At 38.6% G+C, this 9384-nt stretch overlaps 1 pseudogene; it reads right to left on the reverse strand.

The window, feature by feature from the left end:
• Positions 1–7867: 7867 nt before the first annotated feature.
• LOC101653444 lies at positions 7868–8911 on the reverse strand (annotated as a pseudogene).
• Positions 8912–9384: the final 473 nt, after the last annotated feature.

Genomic DNA, 9384 nt, shown 5'->3' on the forward strand with positions numbered 1-9384 from the left:
GTCATGGTATTGAGATAGGAAAACACTTGTTTATCATCACTCTACATAGCTACAAATACATATTAATTATGTGAGTGCCTCCTACATATTGTAGGTCACAGTATAAGGAACTTGGAAGCACAAGGCTTAAACCCATGGCTGCTAGCTAAAGGTGCACTGTTAGAACCTACCCCTTGGTTGCACCTGTCAAAACATCCCATTCCTCTCCCTATCTGTTCTCTCTTTGTTATATCACTTACATTTCCCTATATTACAAACTTATAATGCATGTCTATTATTATTGTTTATTCAGAATTATCATTTTTGACAATTAAAGTAGCTAGTACTAGTAAGAGTGCACATATAGATTTAATTTCTAATTTATGCCATAACTTCTCTTCAGATTTTATATCAGATGTTAATAAATTATTGTGCTGACAAGTATTCCGCTCAGTGCCTGGCTGTCTGATGAAATGTTCATGTGTCGGTTACTTTTTAAAGTGTTTATTGTGGTAAATATATGAGCAACACATCATTGTACTTTTCAAATTTTTTCATATGTTGAATTCAGCTGCATTACTTGGATTTATCATGTTGATCAACCATCAGCCAGAATATTCCTTAGAGACAAGTATTGTGCGACTTTATTTTACATACTTTGTACATGTTTTAAGCAGAGATCAGTCTCTGAAGAAGGACATCATGCTTGGTAAAGCAGAAGGGTATCCAAAATAAAGAGGAAGACCCTCAACAAGATGGATTGATGCAGGGATTGCAACACTGGGTTCAAGTATAAGAACAATTTTGAGCATGACACAGGACCAGGCAGTGTTTTGTTCTGTTATAGTACACAGGGTCACTATGATCAAAATCAATTCGAGGTCACCTAACAGCAACAACATTACGGAGATGCACGCTGAGATAAAGGCACCCTTGACACATGGACTCCAGGGCACCTTGCTGCTACAACATATACAAATGGTTCCCGGGGCTGGATTTCTTCCTAAGGGTCATAGAGGGGACCGAGAAACAGTCACCTGTTTCTTATAAGTCGGGCTTCTAGGGGAGTGGGGGAAGAATAACAGGGGGTGAGATTTCATCACCCCATTACCATGGATGTGATTCTACTTCCCAGTGACTCTTTGTAGGACTTCTGAGACTGCAAATCCTGAAGTTCAGTTCCCCGCATGAGTAAGGAATGAGTAATCTCAAAACTCAGGTGCTTGGTTCTGGTCCGGAGCTAAGCTTCACTCACGCACACATACACACACAGCAGCAAAGAGTTAAGCCATGAGATTATTAAAGCATAGAGTCACTTCAACAGAAATGAAGTGGGTCTCTCTTGTGAATTGAGAAAAACACCTTAAGATGAGATAATATACCCTTCACTCTGGGAGCACAGTGGGTCCCCCTCTTGAGGCGAGAAGACATACTGGTTAGGGGAACACTTCTAGGTTTTAGGTGGATGTTTCAAATTGGAGGGTGCTGCTGATCTGCAGATGGTCAAGCAGCTCTGAAATTATTTGCTTAATTCATCTTTGGTCCTCATACCTCGTTCCCTTCAGTTTTATCGGGGATGCTGCTCTGGGTGAGAATTATCTTTAGTACAGTCCAGTGCCAGACGTTTACTGGGGGCTGGCTTCAAGGTTAAGGTGTTCACGGAGTCTTCTTTCACACAGTCCTTTGATTATCCCCTTAGCAGGCAGGGCAGAGGTCTCTTGCTGTGCTTGTCAATAAGGACATGAAGCCACTCATAAGGACCTGTGAGTTTTATGAGAAAAACAATTTAGTTTTTCTTTGTAACAGCTGGGTTTTAGTTGTCCAATGCCCTAACCACAGTGTCACCACAGTTTCTATATGCTCATAGTAATTTTTTAAAGCCACCCAGTGTTGTTTTTGTTTCCTGCGATGTGATTTTGACGCAGTGTGGACCATGTTGTGCAGAATAAAACTGATTTTCTTGTTTTACTTTGAGAAGTAGTTCACTAAGCCTAACTTCCAAGGCACTGCAGTGTGGGTTGGAACCACCCAACATTTGTTTCACCTGAGAACTCCATCGCAAACAATGTAACTCAATGAAAAGTACAAAAGCGAACTTATATATCTAATGTAAACTGATCTAATTAAGTGCTAAGATCATCCAATAAAGGATTTCTTCAATAAATGCTTGTGGAAGAATTAGCCATTTGGAGAAGAATTACTTGGGACCTATGCTTCAGACTATGCAACAACAATTCAAAATGAGGCAGGTTCTAAACATAAACAATGATTTCATAGCATTCTTAAAAGGATATATAAGATGTGGGTTTATGAGGAATGATTATATAGTAAAACCTAAGCATGGACCATAAAAGACAAATTAGATCTAAATTTACAAAGTCTCGAGGCTGGCTCATGACCCAAAGGCCAGAGGCACATGTGTGCCTAAAATAAATTCCTAAAATATCTTTCTAAATTATTTTTGTAATAGATGAAATCTGCAAAACTTCCGGGACCAAAGGGATAGGTTTTAATAGTGGTCGTTGTTGTTGTTTTGTGCCATTGAGTCCTTTCAGCCTCGTGGAGTCTGTGCAAGTGAAGCAAACGCAGCCCAGTCCTCATGGGTGTGGTTACATAAGAGTCCGTGGTTGCAGCGACTCTATCAGTCCATTTATTGAATATTTTTCTTTTCCTTGTCCTGTTTTACCAAAAATAATGTTCTTCTCCAGGTTCTCTGCTGATCATCAACAGATCATCAAAAATGATGTTCTCTGTTACATCATGATAACGTGTTTAAAGTCAAAAAAAGAAATTTCAATATTCTTTCTTCTACACATCATTCTGTTTGCATTTCTTCTAAGATTTATATATTTTTTATTGTTCTTATAATACATGTTACTTTCAATATTCATCGCTAGAAAGCTGATAAGTTGAATGGATGGACTCTCATTTTGCTTTTCTTCTCATGGTCCACCTTTCATATTCATATGAGGATGTTGAAAATATCATGGTGTGGATCAGGCGCACCTGAATCTTAGTCTCTTTCTTCTGATCCCCAAAGTGTATCTAAGAGCTCTGCACCATTACTGCCTTGGGTTCCTTCGTGTGGACACCTGCTCATGTATTCAGTTAACACACAAAACTCACTACGTGCTCCATTGCAGGAAAGTCTGAAACATCATTCCAGAGAAGATTTTCCAGAAGGATATGTCCAGAAGTCAGTTTTCACCTGCAGTGATATTTTTGAGTTGTGAGCATATGACCTTGTGCTGTACAGGAAGGGAAAGGGAGCACATAAAAATATATACCTTGGCAGATGGTTGAGCTGGGCTTTAGGAGCAATGAGGATACATTGTGGTGACCAGGTACAGAGAGAGCCTGAGGAGGGATTTCTAAATAATTAGTCTATTTTCTTTTTTTTTTTGCATTTCTTTCCAACAAAATTTTCATGATCTCTTTGACATTTCCAACACACACCAAACATACATCATACCTAAAAACTTCCACAGATGTAGTGAAATATTAATTTTGCTGAACATATTGTTATATTTTCATCCTTTTCCCCTGAAGAATATATCATGATGCTTGTAGCATTTCAATAAATGACACATAAGCTAGAAATTGTGAGACTTCATTATGTCTTGTAATTACTAGACAATATATTTGATAAATACTTCTTTGAATTTCTATTTTCTTGGCATTTTACACTAATACTTAGGGATGGAATTCATTACCCAATATTGATGAATTGTCGACTGTAAGTACTTAGACAAACGACTACAAATGTGAATAAGAATAAATGTATCCTTTTTATGTGTGTGCGTGTCAATCCATTTTATTAGATGGTCCTCCACTTTTTTTGCTGTCTACTTTACTAAGCATGATGTCCCTCCCCAGGTACAACTCACCCTTGATAACTTGTCCAAAAATGTGAAGCAATATTTTGACATGCATAGAAGAATCTTCCTGCATGTACTTCCTCCAAAATAGATTTGTTTGTTCTTCTGGAAGTCCATGGTATTTTCAATATTCTTCACCAACACCATCATTCAAATGCATCAGTTCTTCTCTAGTGTTCCTTATTCACCGTCCAGCCTTCACATGCAGATGAGGCCGTTGAAAGTACCATGACCGGGGTCAGGACCGCCTATGTGCCTATGGACCTGAGCATAGTCCTCACAGCGGCATTGTTTTAAATGCATTTGCTAATAACTCATTAACTGGTTACACATTACCACAGGTCAATAATAGAGTAAACATACAATCTCATAACCCAAAACACAAATTCTCATCCTTATTCTTCCAGTTTTATATGCTAAACCTATGCTTAGGCAAAAACTTTGTTTTTATTGCTGGCAAGGGCAGCAGGGAGGGTGAGGGCTAAGGGTGAATAGGAGGCAAAATAACCCACATTACTGGTCCAGTGTAAAAGATATTGTCTATCAGCATCTCACAAGGAAGATAAGAGGCATCTTGCAAGGAAGATCAGAGCAAGTCTTCTTTAAGCATCTTCTATGGAAGATCAGAGATGTCTTGCAAGGAAGATCGGAGCAGATCTTCTATCAGCATCTTGGCAAGGAAGATTAGAGAAGTTCTTCTATCAACTCTTGCAAGGAAAATCAGAGACATAAAGTGAATAGGATATTTGAAAACAAAATTAACAAGTTGAATGATTACATTAATGGTTTTATAGCAGTGATTAGTATAAACTCCTTATTAGTATAAACAATTCATTGAGCTGGATTGATGTGATAACTGCAGAAATCAGCTCCAACATTATGATTTTTAGGATGACCATATATTGGCCTGTATTTACACCATTTTGACATAGGCTAACTATTAGTTCTTAGGGTAAGTATGAGTCACAGCCAATTCCTAATTCCTTAACAACAAGAGTATCCTAAAACATCCCATCAATGACAGACATTTTCTAATCCATATACAGAACTAATGAATTATGCATCTAAATTTTAGATTCTATAAGAAATATTCTCACTACAGGAATGTAATCTTCCAACTCAATTCTTATTGGGTTAGACTCACCGAGATGCCATTGTCAAAATCCTGTCACGGTCTCTTATTTAGACATATGTTATCTCCCCCTGATTTTAATTGATCTACTCATATGCCACACCTAGCAACCATTTCAGAAACATCAGCAACAGCAAATGAAATGCAAAGCCTTTTTTATAAAGCCTTAGAGAATTTTAGTAGAAAATGAAACAAAGCAAATATAAATGCAAACCCAAAACTCTTAAAAAGAAGATTTTACTTTAAAAAAATCTTTAAAGTCTCCAAAATAAAAACCTGAAAAATGTGTCATTTTTCTTCTTGCTTAAATATGAAATTAATAGTTTTCTTTAAACTTGGAACCCCCAATAACACAAATAATTAAAATGTTTAGCAGCTGACTTAGAAGATTGTTGGTTTCTCCTCAGAGACACTTTAAGAGACAGACCTGGTGACTTTCTTTTGAAAAACCAACCTTTGAAAACCCTATGAGGCACAATTCTTCTCTGACAAACACGGGCCACCATAAACTAAAACAACTTAATATCAAATGTTATCTGAAAACTCTGGAAACTTAGAATATGAAGACAACTGGCTCTCAAAGCAAAAGATGTCCTGTGAGATTGTCGCTAGAACAGCCAGGGGCAACGAAATTAAGGGCCAGGATTCCACCCTGAATTTCACCTTCTCCCTCTATCTCTGGACAAAAACTGTCATGAACAAGGGTGGAAAAATTCTATGGACAGCCCCTCCAGAGAAGCAATGGGTGAAGTCTCATGTTCCAACATAACTCCGGATGGCAAGCTCCAAGATGCTGACTGGGTCCCTGTGCTCATTCTGATGAATCTGCTACAGAAGAAATCCTGACCCATGAATGGCCAGCTGCATCTGCTCAGACCTCAGGGAGAGCCAAGTGGGTGATCCCAGCCCTCCACAATCTTGACCCCAGCACCCGTAGTCACTGAAAGATATTGAGTCAATGCTGATTCACAGAGACCCTAAAGCACAGGGTAGAACATCCCTAGTGAGTTTTTGAGATTGTACCCTTTACCAGAGTACAAAGCACAGTTTTTCTCCCATCCCGTTACCCTGTCTGAAATATTAGGAAAAAAAATTCTAGTCACACTACTGACCTTTTCAATTCACAGTTGTAGACACTGGCAAGTCTCAAATATCATTGTAGACCTTTCGCTTGATCGAGTGCTTGAGGAATCCAAGATGAGCAGGTTAGATGGGAGGCTGCGCAGATGGATGAATCCAAGCTATATAGGAGAAATGGGAAGATGATGTCTCATGTCTAGAGATCCACAACTCTGGTGAATTCCTGGACCTGGCCAAAAGCTGCACAGCTTAGAGAGAGAGTCCACTTACATTTATACTGGGGGAAAACCACACCCACCAGGATAACACCTCCCACTCTGGGATGCTGGGTCTGGGCAAGTCCTTGTCTGCTTGCAACATTTGTAGGCTTAAACTGCCTTAGACAACACCGTGTATGTGTGCTTCAGCATTACCTTGGGTCTAGCAAAGTGGTTCTCAACCTTCTTAATGCTGTGACCCTTTAATACAGTTCCTCACGTTGCGGTGGCCCCCAACGATAAAATTATTTTTGTGGCTACTTCATAACTGTAATTTTGCTACTGCTATTAATCCAGTGATTCTTGTGAAAGGGTTGTTCCAGCCCAAATGGGGTCGCGACCCACAGGTTGAGAACCACTGATTTAAAATGTTAAAGAGCAAACACATCACTTTGAGGACTAAGCCGCTCTTGAACCAAGCTGTTGTATTTCCAGTGGGCTCAAATGGACATGAAAACAGGACAATGAATACGGGGGACCTGAGGAGAAATCATGCATCTGAACTATGAGTTCACAAAGAATACTAAAATTACAATAGAGTGCCAGATGAACTAACAAATCTGTTTTGTAACAAGTACAGATGATTGGAAGCGATGATGCCAAGACTTCCCTCATACTTTGAAGATGTTATCAGAAGGATATGTTATCAGTCCCTGGAGAAGGACATCAGTTTCATACAAGGATCACAATAATAGAATAGACCATCAACAAGATGAATTGATTCAGTGGCTGCAACAATGGGCTCAAACATTATAGTAATTGTAAGGATGGTGCAGGACAAAGCAGTGTTTTTTTCTATTATACATAGGGTTGCTATGCGTGTGATTTGTTTTGATGATATCTAACAATAACAACGTGATAATATGTATACTATTTTGAGGAATTAGTACACTGTTTTCCAGAGACTGCACCATCTTTCAGTGCATAAGGACACTGATTTTTCCACATCCTAGATGATTTTTTTAGCACAGTCATAAATTTTATTTTCCCTATTTTGTGATAAAAATGCAACAAAATATATTACCGAAATACTGTTGTAGTCATTGTCTTTTTCAAGTTTTCTTTGTGGATGAACTCCGATAGCTGCTAGAATTTTATTTTTTAAGCACTTTCCCAGAATGGTCCTTATATTAGTATCAGCTAGAAGCTCAATGACAAGCTATTGAAACAACAAAATACATCTATATAGTCTATTTGTAGGAGTTACTTCGGTATAAATATGCACTCAAGTTGCAGACAATTGTCCGAAGGCATTTTCACATTAAATGTTCCATTTATCTCTTAATGTTTTTTGCTGACAGAAAATGTTCAGTAATGATCACTAAAGGCACTACCACATTCACTGCATTGAACAAGTTTTGCTTCCAGCCATATTCTTCAATCACCTTAGGGTGTACATCTCGCATTACTTTATGCAGACTCATCCTGATTATATTTTAATCCTGATGTTTCCAGAGGGCTAAATTGCCTCAGAGACCTTTCACACAGTCCTTTATTCACTGATTGCTTGGTTTTTTACACCCTTCTACATGAGATCATGTTTATGTAATGAATTCTGACTTTCTAAGAAAGGAACTTCTTACTTGACTAAATGCACCGATTTCTTGGATGTGCATTCTCTGTTTAACAAGGTTTGATAAGTGGGGGAAAGCCTTCTCACAATTGCTGCATCTGTATGGTCTCTCTCCTGTATGAGTTCTTTGATGTACATTGAGAACTGACTTTGTGGTGAAAGCTTTCCCATATTCATGCCACTCATATGGTTTCTCTCTTGTGTGAATTCTCTGATGGGCAATCAGACCATATTGTGGCAATAGGATTTTCCACACTCCGTACATACAAATGGAGTGTTGCCTGTATGGCACTGCTCATGTTGTATGAGACTTATCTTCTGGCTGAAGGCTTTACCACATTCATTTCATTCGTAGGATTTCTCTCCAGTGTGAGTCCGCTGGTGTATAACAAGAGTGAGTTTTGTTGTGAATGTATGTCCACACTCATTGCATATATAGGATTTCTCTCCAGTATGAGTTCGTTGATGTATAATGAGAGTGTTTCACATCGAAGCCTTTTCCACATTCATTGCATATGTAAGACTGTACACCTGTCTGAGATCGTTCATGTAGGACAATATTGCTCTTCATCGTAAAGCCTCTTCCACATTCATTGCATATATAGGGTCTCTCTCCTGTATGAGTTCGCTGATGAACAATGACGTTACTCTTCACAGTGAAGTCTTTCCCACATTCATTGCATACATAGGGCTTCTCTCCAGAATGTGTGAGCCAATGCACCATATGACAGTGCCTCATGGTGAAACTGTTGCCACATTGGCTGTAAATGTCCGGTTTTTCAGCCATATGGGTTTGCTGATGTATGATGGGACTGTTCTTCACAGTGGACCCTTTTCTATAGTTAATGACACTATGGGGTTTCTCTTCTGTATGAGTTTTCTGATGTTGGATGAACATGAAAATCCTCAAAGCTTTGCCATATTGACTATATCCATGGAGTTCCTTCTGTACAATTGTTCCCATGGGGAATGAGGTGATATTTCTTGATGTAGTCTTGGCCACATTCAACATATCCCTGGGCTTGCTGTATTTTGTGAATTCTCTGCTATTTCAAGACTTGCGATTGAGTGATGATGAGTTTTGAAGTTTCAGAGGATTTAATGTTACCATAAGATTGGTCATGCTTTCTATGCAGGATTTTTCTAGTGCCATTAAACTCAGCAGGATTCTTTATTTCCAATCTTCTATTCTGGTTGACTACACTTGAATTGGATTTCAAAGTTTCCCTACAGAAACCAAACATATCATGATTTTGCATGAAAAGAAGATGGGTCTTGCTCAGGAAAACAATATTTTCCAATACATTATTTCCATGGCCTGGCTCCATTCTTTCGAGAAAGCTTTGGTTTTGAAAGTGCTCTTTCAGATGACTGTCAACTTTCTTGATTTCTGGGCGGTTTATATGATGGATTTCATCTCCTATTATTCATGGCTCTTCTCCTTGTTCCAGCTTGGAGAGTGTATCTGGTTTTAATCCCTGATAT

The sequence above is a fragment of the Echinops telfairi genome, unplaced genomic scaffold (genome assembly GCF_000313985.2).
Source record: "Echinops telfairi isolate 266 unplaced genomic scaffold, ASM31398v2 ScPeMD7_7448;HRSCAF=8486, whole genome shotgun sequence".
NCBI lineage: Eukaryota > Metazoa > Chordata > Mammalia > Afrosoricida > Tenrecidae > Echinops > Echinops telfairi.